This window comes from Leuciscus leuciscus (assembly GCF_965113295.1).
Source record: "Leuciscus leuciscus genome assembly, chromosome: 8".
Taxonomy (NCBI): Eukaryota; Metazoa; Chordata; class Actinopteri; order Cypriniformes; family Leuciscidae; genus Leuciscus; species Leuciscus leuciscus.
In genome coordinates, this window is record NC_138732.1 from 17,542,092 (window position 1) to 17,561,924 (window position 19,833).

At 34.5% G+C, this 19,833-nt stretch overlaps 1 long non-coding RNA gene across 1 annotated transcript; it reads right to left on the minus strand.

The window, feature by feature from the left end:
* Positions 1–3,588: 3,588 nt before the first annotated feature.
* LOC309505235 lies at positions 3,589–19,730 on the minus strand. The gene is made up of 4 exons (XR_014208373.1): positions 19,597–19,730; positions 15,507–15,597; positions 4,290–4,342; positions 3,589–4,001 (listed from the first exon to the last, which is right to left on the minus strand). It is a non-coding gene; the product is annotated as an uncharacterized lncRNA (long non-coding RNA).
* Between the last annotated feature and the right edge of the window lie 103 nt (positions 19,731–19,833).

A 19,833-nucleotide genomic window follows, 5' to 3' on the forward strand; every position in this document is an offset into this window, starting at 1 on the left:
TGCACCGTGCAACAGAGCAAGGGACGTACTTCCATATGTCACTCCTCGCGTCATCTTTTTCTACGAGTCGTGGACCACTTGTGCTCGCACATGCAGCCATCTCGCTGTAGTGTTTTGTCACATGACACTGGTTCTTTGCTGTGTGCGTCAGGAAAAAAACACAGACGTCCATAGGGAGGCGTTTTTTTTTATTTTTTTTTTAATAAATTTAGGTATCGTGACGTTTTTAATTTCCGAGTATCGCGATACTTTTGAAGCATCGGTACACCATGCAACACTATAGGCCTGTATGCTTGGGCTGCTTCAGGGATGTCTTTACTACCTTTCTGGGGCTTGAAAGTGGTAGTTGCGTAGACTGTCAAAGGAGTGACAGAAATCTCTCAGATTTAATTAAAAAGATCTACATTTGTGTTCCGAAGATGACGTTCTTATGGGTTTGAAACGACATAAGGGTGAGTAATTAATGACAGAATTTTCATTTTTTGGTGATAACCCTTTAAAGTGTTAAAGGTCTGTATGAAAATAAAAAATAAAAAAATCCTACACTGCAGTTATAAAACCACATAAAAGGAAAATATCACAAGGCAAATCGCAAATAAAGCGTGAAACAAATCTTTGCTTTAATTTGGCATTGTTATGCTATCGTTACTCATTTTAAATGGCAAGTAGCTGCTAGAAGTAAGACAACAAGAGAATGACAAGAATTACACAGCTTTTCAAAAGCCCCCGGAGGATTATTTGTACGATATCTAACCTTAACCTTAGATACAACATATTACAGCTCTTACAACACCAACCTTATCTGCACTGAGCAGACAGAAGGTGGAAGAGAGTGAAGCAGCGGGGAATAAGTCAACCATTCAAGTGCGATCACAAACACCGCAGGCCCTTGTGTTTTCTTCTGTTTGAGACAGATTACACCTTAAAATATACAAACACCACTGCAGCAGATTACTTACAAATACAAATGATCCTGTTTGCCAGCAATATATAGTTCAAAGGAAGCAAAAAACGTAACCAGCTATAACAGTTCGGGGCCCCTATCTATTATTTACAGCATTATTTCATATTTTTTTTAACTCCCTTGCAAAGTAATGTAATCCTAATGCAATCCTGAAGCACTAATTAGACCAATTATATTTATTATATCTTCCAATGGTGACTCTACAGCCCCATCAACTGGTAAAAGAAAAGACTAGCGAGATGTAAGAACAGTTCACATTTCTATCCATGCTTGTATTAGATCTCAAATAAAATGTTTGGCCATTAAAATATGAGGAAACAATAGTAATATAAAAAGTATTAGTAAATAAAATATAATAATTGTATGTTTTGCATCTTTGGGCAATGACATACAAATATGGTGGGTCATTTTTTTTTTTTTTTTTTTTTAAATATATTGATCTACAATAAATTATGATTTCAAGCTGGTTTAACCAAGAAAACATATCCATATGCATTTTTTTTTCCTGATAGCCTAGTCAGACTATAGATCTTTCTAACTGATGCTACACTGATGTTTCATCTTAAGTCCCACTTGTATTTTTTTTACAAAACCTGATCCATGTCAACCAGCTAGATAACATCAGCTTATGACACATTGAACACTTTGAAAGATCTGGCAAAATACTGTCAAAACATAATAGAAAACAAAATGGCTAACAGATTGTTCGATGACAAGAACAATTCTATCACACAATCTTGATATCTTAATACTATTTTATAGCTCACAAAAAAGAGCTGAAAATAACAGGACTATAACTGATGCATTAACTGGGTTCTTTTCTTAGGTAAACTAAAATAGCTTTGAGTCATTTTATATAAACTTTAAACAAGAGAAGTAAAAGGTTTCAGTGTTAACTATTTTGAAAACTGTCAAACCAGAATTGTTTTCTAAATCAGTTTACCAGCATGTTTGAATTGTCAAGGTCGACAACGCAGATATGATATCTAACAAAATGCCACCTGTCACCTGTTAAATGACCTTCTACCGCCGATTGGGATGGGCCTTGGTGAAGTTTTAGGCGGTGTTAGTATTACCAGCCCTCAAAGTTTCAAGTCTCTACGACTTACGGTTTGGTCTGCCTGAATCACTTTTAGGGGAGAATGCTGATCCTTGGAAAAATTAACAATAACAATTTTGTCTGTTTTGTCTGTCGTCTCTGCTGTTTAGGGTCGTCTATATTATGTGTAATACGCTCAAGTTCAATGAGTTCATGTGGCCGCTTTACATATAGGCTACACTAACTCACAATGCTACGTGACTGCAGCCTAAACCGCATTCTGCTAAAAAAAAAAGTCTGTCAAAGCCCAAGCTTTTGATTAAACACATGAGCCCAGACATGCTTCAAATGTCCCTGATTGAAGCCCATGTCTCTCAAAGTCTTTTTCTTTATAGGATGAGAATAAAAAGCATTTATAAAGTGCAAAATCCTTTTTTATTGGGCCCTTTCATTAACTTCACAAAATCAGTCACTGCTATCTAAAATATGCACACAAATCCATTTAGCAGTAGACAAGCAAAAATATAATCTGTACATTCATTATCTCACACCAGTTCTTCAGAGATGTAAAACACTTTAAAAAATAAACCTTCATAGGTGCTGCCTGCCTTGTTTCTCATTGCTGCAGTCTTATTTATGAGAAAAATGAAGTCAAAGCTCCCATTTCATTCCCAGAACCTGTTCAATTAATGGCAACATGTCCTCAGCTGCAGAGGAGCATTGCAAAAATAAATTAATAAATAATATTTGGTAAAATGAGGATAAAAAAGGCTGACAAAAAAGGCCCAAACGTCCTCAAGCTAAAGATTCACTTTTCTCTTGTTACAAAGAAAATGCTGTTATAAAACAAACTCACTGTGCATTTACTGCCGAGTTCAACAAACATTTTCTACACAAAGTAGAAGAGCAGTGTAACTAACTAAATGCAGCAAAGCTAGTTCACCCAAAATGTCATCATTTACTCACCCTCCTGTCGTTCCAAACCTGTAGGACTTTCTTTGTTCTGCAGAACACAAAAGAAGATATTTTGAATGTTACCTTTACAACATCCGACTCCACTGTATGGACAAAAAGGACAATACTTTTTCAAAATATCTTATGAAAACAAGCCATCCAGGTTCATGAACATCATGAGGGTGAGTAAATGATGACAGAATTTTCATACTATCCCTTTAACTTGAGAAGTCCAATTCATTTTAGCAAATAATTTTGTTCGGTTTATGTACTGTATTGTTATTTTTAACTAAAATTATAACTATTAAAATTGTTAATTAAAGTAAAGCTGAAATTAAATAAAATATAAATATTGGATGAAAACTTGTTCTGATGAAAGACATGAAAACATATTGGATGAAAAAATATTACTTAAACATGTTGCCTGGGAAACTAACTGAAGTAGCCTACTAAAATAGCTAAAACAGAAATAAAATAAAATAAATTAAAGCTAAATAGAAATTATAAACATGTTGCCTGGGAAACTAACTGAAGTACTAAAATAGCTAAAACAGAAATAAAATAAATTAAAGCTAAATAGAAATTATTAAAAAGATGAAAGCACAATGACTAAAACGTAAACTAAAATAGATATAAATAAAAACTAATTTAAAATATTAATAAAAACTATAATAATACTGACACGAGTTTCGGCAAAGCATTTTACGTTGTTCATTACTGTTTGCAATTCATTAAAGAACTGAACTATCATTTTAATTTATTTTTGGTATAAATAACTTCAGTGTAGGCTAGTATTGCTACTGTTTGACTGTCATTTTACTTTTGTAATTTTACTTTAAATTAGGAGCAGCTTGTGCATTGGGAATGTGCACCCCAACACTCTATGACAGTTTTTTAACTTTAAAGACCTGAAGCCTTTTCAGATTTGGATAAAACAGAAACTCACAAGACGCAATGCCCACCACACAAGTACTTTCCCCATCCATTTTTTTACAGCATCGGAACAGGAACAGACATGTCCTCACATTTTCTTGAATTCTTTATCTGTGGAGATTCACTGGATCAGTCACATCATAGTTCACACGAAGCTTTGTGATTAATTAAAGCCGTATTCTAGTGAGAGGAGATGAAATCATCTGCTTTATTTTTCTAAGAACACTTGGTTAAAGCAAAACCCAACAGAACAAAACATCAGCAACGGCTCCCAAGACACGTTTTTCATTTAATTGTGCAGGTGACATATTCATAAAACGTAACGCATCTTGATAGAGCTGGCTAATAGAGACACTTACATGGAAAGTTGTAATAATTAACAACCAGACGAATACACACCTTGAAATGCAATTTTGTTACACCTGCAGTGTGATATGTGGCTCGCCATTTTCCTGTCATAGACCAGAGGAGAGAGAGAATAGATAAAGGGTATAAAGCATAAAGGGTCAAACACAAAGCATGAAATACATTATATAATACTTATTATTATTACAATAATTATATAACCTCCTACTGAGGATATCTCATGAAATAACTCTTTTCTGCATCTCTTTTGATGATGTACTGATTAATAAAGCGTATATATATATATATAACTGACCTTGAAAAAAAATAAAGGAATGAACAACAATACAAAAGAAGAGGAGCGCATACACTCTTATGTTATTCGCACGTACGATCACACCGGTGTGATCAGTCTAGGCTCGTCCCTAGCTGGAGCCTACGATCACACCAGTGTGATTAGAACGGTCAGTGCATGACGTGATCAACTGCTAAATTCAAATGTGCCTTCGCGCGCTGGCTCAGCCTGGCTGGCGATGAGCCAGAGACAGGAGCGCTCAGAACTGTCATATATATCACAACTTTTCAGTGTTTTCAACCAAATAATGTTTATTTTAGGTTTCAGACATATAAATTCACATAAGTACTAAAAAAAACAATACAATTAGAGTTTGTAAAATACACACTGATGTCTATGGAAGAGGCAATAATAATAATTTCCATTATAATTAAACACGTTTTCATATCAGATACACATTGTGTAAGTAACTTTAAAGTTTACTCTATTCCTCTTCTAGTTCACCAGCCACTTACTTTTATGTATTTCGGGAGAAGTGGATGAATTCACGTGTTGTAAATCCAACAGATCTGATTCTCTGAATTGCGTGTGCGGCACAAACTAACATGGCGGCGCTTACAGCTCAACTAACGCGATCGTTATAAAGGTGTTTAAACAACAAAAGTTCCACTTGCATATATTTGACAATCGGAATATCAGATATTTCATGCCCTAGCTAACACATTTGTGAGTATTTTGAATAAAAAACCATGGAAACATTCTAAATAACGGTCGCCTTGAAAAACTCACGCTGGGGGGTCAGCCAGAATTTGAGACAGGGGTAGCTGCAGCTTGGAGTAATGGGCGTGGCGAGAGGTAGGGGCGTGGCAAGAGGTCGGGACGTGGCAAGAGGTTTTATGATTGGTCAAAGGAGTTTCGTGGAGCCTCTCAATATTTCCCGAAAGCAGCAGCAGCGCGGTAGAACAGACCGTTTGTGATGCACTTTTAAAAGGTAAGACGTTTAAAGAATAAGATTGTATATTATCAGTACATCTGAATCAAATTAACTTGTGTATTAAAGCATGCTAGTTTACTATTGCTCTCTAAATTTTATTAGTAGTTTTAGGGGACGTTATCAGATAAAAGAAAGGTCACTGGATAAAGTTAGTAGTGCATAACAAACCACGAACAGACTAATGGTTAAAACCGTTCTATTAATGCATTTTATTAATTGAGTAACAAAAACGTATGGGTGGAGTTTTTTTAGGCGTGTTTCTGTAAGCTAACGTTACCTGTCTATAGATATTATGTTTCAGCTCAGCTGATTTTTGGATTGATGGGAAAGGGAAATGGAAGTTTATTCGTGAGATTAAAAACAATGCTTAAAAGCAGCAAGCCATTTACAAAAACAAATCACACTAGACTAAATGGGAAATAATACTAAATACCACAACATGTAATGCTACTATAATTTGTCCCGTTTTTGTCTCCTTTATCTCTTTCAACACGAGAAGCAGAAAGGGATTCAGTGGATCCTGAAGACTCCCTGCACTGACGCTGTACCCTCACCTTCAGTTTCAACTCCTTAGATTTTAGAAGACTTTCCTTGCTCCTTATTTTTAATAAACATTAAACTTCCCAGTGTTGGTCTTTGTGAAAAAGTTCAGATGCACCCAAGTATGATTAGTGCACAATATAGCATAAAATGTTTAGTTCTATTTAGACTGCTCCTCCTGCTGACTCGAGCATATTTACTCCTTTGTGTCGGACATTACAAGAACAACATAGAGGAAATGACAGACAACATGCTTGACGTGCAGTTTATTAGACATTTATAGACATTATTAGACATTTATAAAATCCTATTGTGCTAAATCAATGCTATATATATATATATATATATATATATATATATATATATATATATAATGTGTATTGTGTATATATGTGTGTGTGTGTAATTGACAAACCTTCAAAAATTGTTTTTTAAAAATCTCAAAATCTTTTCAAAACTGATGTTTTCTTCATTTTTATTTGTTTATTTATTTTTATTTTTGAGTCATTAACTTTGACTTTTTGAAATTTAAACAAGTTTCAGTTGTAAACATTTTTGTAAACAAAATTCAACTGATATGGAAAGTGTACCAACCTACCCATACTTGAAAGCAGTTTTTACCAGTATTAGAGAGATCTACAACTCTTTTCACTCATCATTAATGCTCCTCTGAACGATGCATTATTATGTATACTGTAATTAATTACCATAATAAAATAACCATGTTTGCAGTTGTGCCACCCTGACATGCAAATTTCGGGACAAAAGTTTTTCAATTATCTCAACAGCTTTAAAACTACTGAAATGTATTAATTTTGTTTATATGAAAGGTTCAAATGATGCCATAGAATTTCATTTTTTATTTTTTATTCTTAAGACACCATTTGAGTTTTTAGACTGTTCATTTGTGCGGACAGTTGCTACTATAGTATGAATCAGTGAAGGAATGAGTTTTGACTTAGAACACAAGCCTTTGATGACAAATTCAATTGACGTTTCAAAAAAATGAATTGTAAAAATGACAACTGAATAAATGTTTTTTGGATAAAATGGTGTTTGTTTTGCTTAATTGATTAATGTCACTTAAAAGAAGTTTATTAAACCGTTTTTACTTCATTTTATAATTATATGGTGAGTGTTTGATCAAACACACATATATGTATGCCTTTATAAAGCAAAAACATTTGCTGTACCATGATTATAAAAATAACATTACTATTAGTTTGTATGTACTTTAAATGAAAGTACAAAACTAGTCTGACTTTAATAGTGTCAGGAGACATTTTTATCTTTAAAATAATAATTTAATTTGTTTTTTAATGATTTAATAAAAAAAGTCGCGGTGGTGATGACGTCATGTAACCCGCGCCCTAAATTTCGAAGGTAACGTACTTTTGAATGTATTCTCAATATCATTATTGCTATTTTCAGTGAAAGAAATGTATTTGGTCTTGTATAATTGTTTGTTGGCCAAAAGTGATTAAGTTTATGGCTCGCTTTTATGCGGATCAGGAAGCTTTCGCGTGCAATTGTAAAGACCTTACTAAGCCCCATTCCTCCTGGCACGCCCCATTCCTTTCCGACCTCCTGGCACGCCCATTGCTCCAGTCTGCATTTACCTCTACCAGGAATATTTTAAAGGAGCTGTATGTAAGATTGTGGCCAAAACTGGTACTGCAATCACTTTCAAATTACTGTAGAGCGGTGTATTCCCTCCCCCTCCCCCTGACTCGAGGTTGCCAGATAGGCTGCAGGATCCAGCAGGAACGTAGGCTGCTACGTAGCTGGTAACTAGAGCAGAGCTGGCAACCCCGATGCCGAAACACTACTGACTTTGTGATTGGTAGATAGGTGGAGGATGGAGCTTCAGGCCAAAACACAAGATGACAATATCAACATCAGTTGAGGGCTGCAACTTCACTTTTTAAATGACAATATCCTGGCCGGACTACTGTTGTCAGTGATATAAGTATTTTAAATGAACATGATTTCTTAATGTCTAGTGACATATCAGGGCCATTTTATGATTAATTGAAATACATTTCTTACATACAGCTCCTTTAAACTTACGTGTGAAAGGGTTAAAAAAAGATTATTTATTGGCATCTAGCTATAGTTAAACGAACAACCTTTAACATCCATGGAAACTTTCCACTCTACAAAAGGCTCTTTATAGTGAAAAAATTTTCTTTAGATTTCTAAAATTGGCTGGTCTTAGCTGGTCTTCAAGCCTGGCCAAGCTGGTGTTCAGCTTTTTTTATCTGGTCTGCTAGCTTAACTAGCCTGGTCAGCTAACAATAGTGTCCAAAACCCTCTAAATACAGCCTGGGAGACCAGATAAATAGTTAAACAAGCATTACTGGAACTTCCTTAGGCTATTAAATGGAAGCAGGGCATCAAACATTCTTTTGTTCTCCATCTGAAAATAAGTGGCTATCAGAAACATGCTTTAGGGAAAATTGCATGAATAGTTTAATGCATCTGTTCTGTTGACATTCACAACTTTCTGAGCTGCAAAGACAGAGACAACAATGAGAAAATAACAACAATCTTTCTTTATACACTCCGGAACCGTGACTGGTATATTTAAAAAATTATCAGGGCAGATTCTTTGATTTTGAGGGAATTGAAGGTCCAAACAACGCAACAAAAGATATACTGCAGTTGAACTTAACATTTGGCAATCATTTAGGAATATGAATTGTTATTGTGCTTTGTGTGGATGTTTAAATTCAATCAACCCATCTCCAGGCTCTCTGCTATGGCCCTGAATGTCTCCCTCTTTCTTTTTTCTTTCTAATGCAGCAGAGATGGATGCATGCTGGTAAACTCAGACCCGGCAGATTCCGGCAGCTCAAGTTTTGCCAGAGGCATTCATTCTACATTAATGGTAGTTGCTGGGAGTTAGGCAGGAATGAACCCAGATATATAGCTGAAAAATGAAACTGCTCCAGGGTTGACTTCCTGTTCAAAACAGAAATCACAGTCCCTGACTGGACAGCTGACACAGACAACACTGTTAGACTTTGCCGTCATTTTACAGTTACTTACCGCAAAAAAGCCCAGTAAAATACCACTTATATTATTTACGGTTAACTACTGTAATATGCACTGCATTATGGGTATTTTTTATGAAATTTACAGTAACTTACTGTATATGGAATTTACAGTACTTTACTGTTTACGCAAAAGCAGTAGTGCTACTGTAAATGAAGAAGACAGATTTTTTTGAAATTTGTATATGCATATTGTATTTATGTTTTAGGCATATTAAAATATCATATGATACTGTTTTATATTTTTCCCCCATCTTGTTCTGCAGATGAAAATCATGAATCTGCATTCTCATTTTTAAGCTATGCAAACACAGGATGTTTATATACATATACAAAAATTCACAACTGGTTCCCATACAGGCAATATAAATGATATAAATGTATTTTTTTTTTGTATTTTTTGTATTTTTATTAATATAAACTTTATATATATATATATAAACTTTGCTTACACCTCACAAAATTTAAATTGTTGCAAAGCCCGCGCAACAACCTGGCAGAATGTATACTGAGGTTTGTGTGACGTCACGTGTCGAGTGCGCGCTCATAACGGACGTCCCTGCTGAGAGTGGATCGCTTGACGCAAACTGAGGGTTTTTCTGAGGTAAGTACTTTTTACTGAACACATTTATTTTATAAGTTACTTTTACAAAGTAAACCATTACCAATACTAATTAAATATAGCTAAATTTATGAAGAAAGTAACTTAAATAATAAAATCGAATAGGCTTTTAATAACAGCTCACAGGACAGTCTAATTTTCCTCGAAACTGCCGCTTTAATATCCCATTAAATGCCATAGAATTGACTGACTGCCTATTCCAGTAGATGGACCCAATCTAATATTTACACAAACAAAGGTTTTCTGTCCTTTTTACGACCAGTTATGGCATATTTTACTCGTCAGTTAAATGCGTTTGGAAGTAAGTTAGGCCTAGCGCGTTTTCTCAAAGGCACTCTCTCGCGCTCTCTCTCCCCCGGCCCGGTTCAAACGCAAGCAAGAGATTGCTACTTTGATACTGTTACTTGATACTGTTATAATATATTGGCGAAACAGATTTGCCAAACCAAACGCTCCAGTGCATATTTGTGCTTTTTTGTTTTCGCGCTCTGGAGAACGCAGGAGTTTTTATTCAGTGCCGAATTATGCAGGCTCGCGAAAACTCTCATTAACAAAGTGTAGACACGATGTAAGAGATGTGACAGACAGCTACGTATAAATGCTGGATTCACTCTGCACAGGACCGAAATATGACATGTTAAAATAGTAATGCATTTAAAGCAATGTAAAGGCAGACTAACTGAAAAATATTCATTGCAAAATATTTTGTTTAAATTCTATGCCAATTATTGGTAAAACTGTCTGATTGATCAATCTAGCAGTAGTCCTAGATCTGTCATGTATCATGTTCATAACATATAGTCATTTGCCAATAATCATTGCTGAAAAATAATGTTTCTTCTATTTCTCTCTTTTCCCTGTCAACAGGAGCTAACTACAGCCCAAAGGCTCTTTTAAGAGCCTCAGCACTGAGCATCTTTGGCTTTGTAAGTATGTTTTGACTAACTATCAGATGCATTATGTGATTAACATATTGTAACATAACTTGCAGTACTTGCAGCATAACTTTTTTTAGGAGAACTTGTGTGAATCAAGAAACATTTCTGATTATTTTTCTGGATTCTTTGAATAAAAAGTTCAAAAGAACAGCATTTATCTGAAATAGAAAGCACTACTGTTCAGTCAGTGTTTTTTTATTTGTATTTTTTTGATTGTTGAATGAAATTAATACTTGAATTCGACAAGGATGCATTAAATTGACTTAAAGTGACAGTAAGAACATTTGTAATGTTACAAAAGCTTTCTATTTCAGATTTAAGTTTGAAGGGCCATAAAGTTACTCAGTGTACCTTTAACGTAATTGTACATTCAGGCAATTAATAGAGTTCCCTAACAAGGGATGTGCAATAAAGCTATACTATTTAAACTAACTCGACTGGTAATAACTGCTGTTGCACAAGGTGATTCCTCATCTGTCCATGAACAAATTTAGATTAAATAAACTCCAAAACTCCAAACTCAACCATTTCTCACACATTTTCTCTGTTTTTTTTTTTGTTTGTTGTTTTTTTCAGATCAGCCATCAGTGGTTTACCGGTATGGAGGCCAGTCAAGACCAACTGGGATGCTTTTTTTGCGTATTGTCATGATCCCTGCTTTGATTTGTTATGAATTCAGTTCTATTTTTGCATCCTCCTTTTGATTCTAAACTGAACTCAAATGGCACTGCGAATTGGGTAAGAGACAAACATAAATTACTTAATTGGGGAAATTGAGAGATGAACCCATGCTGATGACCTCTGTCTGTGGTGAAGTAGTGAGTTTGACGTGTAATTAAACTCGAGGTTCTGTGGGGTGCGGACTGATTCGATTCCATTCCTAGAGCTTCCGGACAAATCTTTGGGGTGCGGACTGATGGGGCAGTGAACCCGAGGTTACCCCGTGAGTCAGTCCTAGAGCTTCTCATGTACGATTTTAGGGAAAAATCAGTTTTTTTGGATACGTTGATTTCTTAGGCGTGCCGCAAGAACACTACAGACACAGTGTAATCACCATGGGAAAATCTCAGAGTAAAACTGGGAGTTGTGAAAAATATGATACACCGGTGTATTGCCAGATGAGAAGTTTATCTATGTATTATCTTTTTACTCTTTTAATTCATTTTATAACTGTACTGTACATTTTTTTATTGTTTTTTATAACTGTTTTAAAGTGCCCCTATTATCCTATTTACTACAACACTTACCTACAACAGGTTTACGTGCATCAAAGGTAAAAAAAACTTGAATTTTCTCATAATATACATTTGCACATCACCACATTTTTCAAAGATTCTTAAACGGCTCGTCAGATGAATCAATCTCTCTAAATCCCTCCTTTCCACATGCTGCTGGCCAGACAGCTCAGTCTGTTGTGATTGGTTTACTGCGTACAATGCGCGTGTCTTAAACAAAAACACCCATTGCCATAACAACATCAGCTGTCCTGAGGCTTCCTACATCGTAAACTAAACACAGTAACGAACAATGACATCGATTTTACCATATCCGAACGCGAGTCCAATAATGAAACACTGGAAGAACTAGTTATTCAACCCGAACCTCCATCACAAGGACGACACAAGCAGGACGTTTCTCAGTGATACACTGCATTAATAGACACAGTTATATATAATCGTGGCCCACAAAGTGATTAGCATAGGTATTTAAAGGGTTAGTTCACCCAAAAATTTTAATTCTGTCAGTAATTACTCACCCTCATGTTGTTCCAACCCCGTAAGACCTTCGTTCATCTCCGGAACACAAATTAAGATATTTTTGATTAAATCTGAGAGCTGGCTCACTCCTCCATAGGCTTCTAAGACATTATAACTTGCTGGCCCAGAAAATGTATTAAAGACATCGTTAATATAGTCCAAGTGACTACAGTGGCTCAATCTTAAGTTTATAAAGCGACGAGAATACTTTTTGTGCGCAAAAAAACAAGCAAAAAATAACTACTTTATTCCACTATTAATTTCCTTCTCTCTGGGCCTCGAGTTAGTTCACGTAGTATAACTGCGCAGCGCTTCTGTATTGTACGTCACCCGCATCACACATGACCAGTGTCGGCCAATAGTGAGCCTACGTGTGACGTACAACACAGTTATACTACGTGAACTAACTCGAGGCCCAGAGAGAAGGAAATTAATAGTAGAATAAAGTTTTTTTTTTTTTTTTTTTTTTCGTTTGTCCACATTCCTCTCCTACGACGACACAACGTTTCGACAGGCCATCCGTCCCATCCGTCACATATCCGATTTATATCTGATTAGTGGTGCACGATATATCGGCCGCCGATATAATATCGCCCGATATGGTCATTTTTTTACACATCGGTATCGTTCCGATGTCAAAATATGGCCGATGTGAACAGGCCGATATTTGACGTGTGAAGTTGAAGATGAAGTTGACGATGCTGACTCGATCTTAGCAGTAGTGAATGTGCCTGAGATAAATACACATTTCATACAGATGACATAAGCAGAGAACAGTCTGTTTTCTTTCGTTTTGAATTGTTCTGTTTAAAAATAGACATTTCAAGCTTTCTATATATGTCTCCGGTCTGTGAAGCAGGTAGATTTCGGTTTATTTATGAGACGCGCTCCAGGTTCACGCGCCCTCGCCTCCGTGTCCTGATTAAATATTTTCTACTCTATTTACTTCTTATTTAATTAAATCCAGGCAATTGGTTGATGAAACATTTATCAAAATTAAGATACAATTAATACAAAACGAAATTAGATTTAAAGACAGGCTTTTTGTGCTTTCTGTTTGAGGTCTCTGTGAAAGTTTTAAAGCTTTCAGAGCGCTCACGTCAACTGTCCCGTCCGTAACATTGTTAACGCAGTCCAGTGCGACTTATGTTTTTTTCCTCTTCATGACACATTTTTGACTGATCGTTTTTTGACTCGTAGATATTTGAATATATTGCTTGATATTTGATACCCGTTCGAATTAGATTTTTTCTCAAAAGTGACAGCACGTGTGATTTGTGGATTACTGATAAGCGCGAGTGGAGAAACAGGCGTTTATTGATTCATTCTCAGTGTTGAGAAATGTATAGCCTTCATGTGTTACGTTATTGTATTAATAACAACTAAAGTAGCCTACCTAATTATGTTACATATTTATTTTGTATGAAAACTAGCGCGTTCGTTACTTATGGATTAAAAAGTAGGCTACCGTTGTATCAGTGCTGCGCGAGCTCTCTCTCTCACAAACACGGACGCGCGCACACACAGAGAGAGAAGATCATTGTAAAATGAAAAATTGACGGGCTAAGTTTAAATTTTGTTCTTGCCTGTTTTTTTTCTGTCAAAATATCAGAAAGTATTTTGTATTATCCATCCGTGTTTTTAAAATTCGTTAAATGACGGACGTTTTACTGTTAACACAGCATGTCGGATTCGTCTTATAGCCTAGGCTACTTGTTATTATTTTTAGAATGATTCGTTATGCTATTATTGGACTCCTGTCTATTCATTGTCAACTGTTTTCTATAAATATGTTTGTATTGGCTAACATTCAGTTAATGAGTGTCCTGTTTAAAATGTGCAATGTTCAAACGCAAAGACAGTACGTCACAAATAGAAGCCCTTTTCCCTGTGGTATTTTTTAGTATCATATTTGGATATTGGAATAATAAATAAAGTAGCCTATCTTAATTTTACACAATGTTCCTGTTTTTTTTTTACAGTTTTCTAAGGGTTTCTTAATTTTAGACAAGTTGACCAGCACACATTACTGTATATGCAATGCAGTATAATGCATGTGTGTCGTATGTGACAAATTTTGCACACAGGTAAAGGTGCCCAATATCAGTCATTTCTAAAGTAAAAAAAAAAAAAGAAAAAAAAGTGTTTTGGAAAATAGCTCTTTATTTGATAATCATTACAATTTGTTTTCTATACAGAGATATCGACATCGGCAAATATCGGTATCGGCCATAACAGCAATATTAATATCGGTTATCGGTATCGGCCTCAATTTTCACATCGGTGCATCACTATATCTGATTTATTTTCACATATGAATGAGGCCTGAAACCGATCTCGAAATATCTGAATGCATGTGTTTTTTTTCCTGTTTACACTGTCATAGAACACATCCGATCTGTGTCACATATGAGCAAAAAATCTGAATTGGGTTACATTTCACTTGTAAACGAGGCCTTAGAGCTGTTACACACTACATGAAAGGTCATTTTCAAAAATCCATAATAGGGGCACTTTAATTTTCCTTGCTTTTATTTTGTGATTATTTTAATTCCTTGCTGTGTAAAGCACTTTTAATTGCCAAAGTGTATGACGTGCTATACAAATAAAACTGCCTTGCCTAATGTTGCATCACAATAAATAAATAAAATGGATGTAATTGATTGTGAGAGTGAATAAAGAATATGCTGATGTACATGGACTCAAGTCGCTTTTTTGGAATTTATTAAATTCAATAGCATTCATGTAAAATATAAATAATAAAATAGTGTAAAATGGGCTGTAATACTGTAAAATGAAATTGCGGTATGGACATCATACTGTAAAATTAAATTGCGGTAAGGGCATCTTACTGTAAAATTTAATTGCGGTAAGGGCATCTTACTGTAAAATTAAATTGCGGTAAGGGCATCTTACCGTAAAACACATTTACAGGTAAGCTACTGTAAAGGGGAACTTACAGTAACTTACTGGCAATAGTGCTGCCAGTAAGTTACCGCAAAAATACGATAAAATGTCTAACAGTGAAGACAGGGTGGCTATATATGTGACATTATATCAATCACTGACCTTTAGGTCCTCAGTGAGACATGAATTGCCCCAGAAGGTCCTTCACTGGTTGAATGTAAAGCGACTGCAACTGACTGCTCATACAGGACACCTGTGGGAAAATACAAGAGCACTGTTTCTCAGGAATATATTGTTGGTTTGTTTGTCTTATTGCTATCATGTTTCTAAATGCTTCTTTTTATCCAGCATATATTGGATAAAATGTTTTTCTTTCCCTCTCCTATTTTTTCTTTTTAATTTTTTTTTTTTATGAAAGGTTCATAGCTTCTTAAAGTTTCTGATGTTATCCACATCTCCCTGTGGTGAACACTGCTTCAAAATCATGGCATGATCTGAATAAGAATGAAAAGAAGAAACATAGTTTGAGGATATAAGATAATTCATGTAAATTATTCAGGATCATTTATTTGAAAAATACTATATTTTGTCAGGCCTGAGACTAATGTGATCTCCATGTAATACCCAAGTAACATAATCTAATTTCAACTACTGTAGAGTCTCCTGTAAAATGGTAGAAGATTTAGTGCTGACAGCCATGGTGAATGTTGTATAAAGACACTGTACTAATGTCAGAATGGCTTTAAATGCAGGCTTTTTCCATGTAAAGATTATTTAATCTCACATTATGCTATATTGTTGTTGTTAAACATCCTGGAATTAGTCATGTTGACGCATATTTTGTGTCAGTTTATGCTCAAGGCATTGCTTATAATGTTTTTGGCTTGAAATTCAGTTTTTCTTTTTAAATTTTCCGAAATATCCTGAATGTATCTTCCTCTCAGAGCAATTCGTAATTTCCATAACGTTTATGTAGGAAAAATATAAGACGCCTTTGCAAAATGCAATAGTCAGCAATAGTCTAATCTTTGTTGTTGTTTAAGACAAGAACAACACAAAAATATGTATAATTTTAAAATTTGAATTTAAATCTTTATGAAAGTAGGTCACAATTGCTAAATAGTTACAGTAAATAGGGACAGTAAGTTTTTCCCTATTAGTTGACATTTGGTAACCTTAGTCTTCAAAATCTCACTTTAAAGCATATATTTAATTGCTTACTGGCCTAAAAATAGACAAATACATGCCTCATTGCTGCAACATTTTTATAATTAACATTGTTGTTGGCATATGATTGCCATTATTTTAAAAGTCCCTTTTTAGGCCCAAATAAAGACTTATATAGACACATCTTCCCTTGTGAGGGCAGTTCAGTTCCCAAACATTTGTTCATCAACATTTTAGATTCTCTGATGACAGATCTGTCATTGCTGAATATGTATTCCTATGCCAAATATTGAAATTTGATTGCAATGTTCCCCATTCATCAGGTGACTGCTGTGTTATAGTGCCACCTCACCTGGAGTTTTACTCAGTGTGTGTTTTGACTGACTCCCAATTTAAAAAGAACTTCATGAAATTCAAATTTATTTTCAAAGTCTGGCACATTAATAAACGCATTCCACCATCTGTTTGACTCTTTTTTTCTTTTTTTTTTAACACATGGACGCACATCTTTTTTACAACTTGTAAATAATAACCTGATTCCAATGCAAGTTATCCAATGCACTTGCACCCTTATGGCATGTTGGTGTCATTTCAGTGCCATCTTTGCCTTCATTAGAAAATACTGTACATTTGTAATATTTTTGTTTTTTACTCAAATACCTCTCATTAAGACCATAAGATAAGATAAAAAAGACAACATTTAATTGATCCCTAAGATGAAATCATAATATCTGAATTATTAAGACCATTAAGAACCAGTTGTTATTTTTAACTAAAATTAAAACTATTAAAAATAGTTTCTGTTAATTGGAAAAAAAGCTGAAATAGAAAATATATATAGATGATTGCTTTGGAAGCTTAAACTTAAATTAATTTTAGATTTAAAAAAAAAACTAAAGTACTGAAACTGAAATAAAATAAAGCTACATAGAAAAACTAAAACTTAAACTGAAATTAAAATGAAAACTGAAATGTATCTTTACAGTCAATTAAAAATTAACTACTTTTTTTAATTGAAAAATTAATACATAAATAACACTACATTAAAATAGAAGATTAAATAAATACAAATGGTCTAACTAAGACAAATAAACACAGAAGAGCAGGAGCATATATGATATATATACAGTATATATATATATACAGTATATATATATATATATATATATATATATATATATATATATATATATATATATATATACATATATATCACATGATCAATGGTGTCATTCTTTATGGCATAGTGGTCCAATCAGTGTGTTTCCGAATGCATTTAGAAGTGGGGTGCTTTCTGCAAGTGTGCATGTTGCTAAGTGTTTTCCTTTCAGAAACTGTCTCCAGTGCGTCAAGGGACATTCTCCTCACAAACCAACATTTTGATCTTTTGATTGAGTGTCCAAACTCCAAACATATTTTCTCTATTATAAGACAGGTCTTTTTACTTGTTTGTCTGGTATACTGGTAAGCCAACATACATTACATTATTATCATAAAGAAATTGATGTCTGGCTCTGTAATACATTCCTAGAAACTCTGCTTAAGTCAGTTTTTAAGTTAGTATTAGATCCGTCTCTGCTTTCTGTGCATTTAATAACTCTTTCTATTGGCCTTTCAGAGCTGTCCCGCACTAAGCTCCAGCACACGCCTCTGTTCCATACAGACTCTTTTATAAGGCATTATTGTATGAGGGCAAATCCATGAATAAAATATGGTATAAAACTGTATATTCTTTCTATGAATAATGTAACAAGAAATTCAATATCTTTGCATTCTTTCTCTGGTTAGAGCAACACTTTGTCAAGACCTGTGCTGTATATGTACTACTGCTGTCATGTTCAGCATATAAGAGGGTGGGCCACATAATTATGCCCCTTTTCATCCTTTTTTTGGCAGAGTTTCTGTGCTAAGGTTCCTGCAGGATTTACTATAAGATATACTATGCGTTATTTAACCAGGTGACTAAATCCCATGTGATGAACAATGTGGCACTCACTATTATAAGAAGAGTTTTTAAATAGCCAGTATTTTGTTACTGTAGGTGTAAAGTGTATGGTGTGTATAGTGTAAATCCCATCCGCGCAGCAGCCTTGTTTCCAGAATAACTTTTTTCCATTATTTTTTCATATTCTTTGTTAAAGAGTTATAAGCCATGAACCAAATCAATCAGCTTCAAGGTGAATCAAGAAAAAGGAAAAAGAAAAAGGGTCAAGGTTCAAAGACTTTAAGGCTTTCATTAGGGAAAGAACTACAAATTAAATTCAAAGAGACAAGATAGTCTATGCATGACCTGTCATTTTATTTTTATCCAAAACAAGGCGATTTGAACATTATATAGCCCTAACACTCTCGTATGTTTCATTCATACACTCTCTCACAGAAAGTACAAAACGGATTTGTAGAAGTAATAACTTCTGACGTTCGAGGAAATCCCTTATATGGACCATGTTGATTTGCTTCTACTAAATCTCCTACATCCTTCAGTGATTCACGTTCTTTTGATACAATTTGCTTTTGTCTATTTTGCGGAATCATGGATAATGTTGTTTTTGTAAAAAGATAATGTCTGCACACTGAAATTGCAGCTTTAGTAAGCTAATTTCTGAAACATTTCAGCCAGTCAGGTCTTCAACAGACACAATCCACAAGACTTGACTGGTTGTATTTTTTAGCTCTTTTATAAACTTTCATTTATCTTTTTATGCACCTGAGCCCATTTCGGGTTTTGGATGTGTACACCTATTTTGTATTTTGTAAAACACTTTAAAAAGAAAAAAGAAAAAAAGAAAACACTTTAAAGAATCCCTTAAAACACTTTTCACACTCAAACCGATTTATTTAGTGTATATACATGCATCACAGGAGAATTCTGTCATCTATTTGTTTTTTTCAGAATTTTTACCATCTCGATTGATAGGCTAGTTTCATTGCTAATTTGTGTCCTAAATACAAATGTTGAAATAATATTTTTTTTAATTAATTTGACAAAACTGCAATGTGCTAAAAAAAAACTAATATATATATATATATATATATATATATATATATATATATATATATGTGTGTGCTCACAAGTGGTATTTACCTTGATTTCGGGTCTTCACACATCAAGTCTCATATTTAATCTCAATCATGGTCTTGACACTGATGTCTCCTTGGTAAGAAAGAAAAGGTTTAACATGTTTTATTTTGATAAAACTCAACCCCTAGGACATAAACATGACAACTCAGATCGAATTCAATCCATGCGTTTGCTCAAAATATAGTCTCATCATCACATGAAAATAAAACCTAACTATTTATTTTGACTGCGCGGTCACTT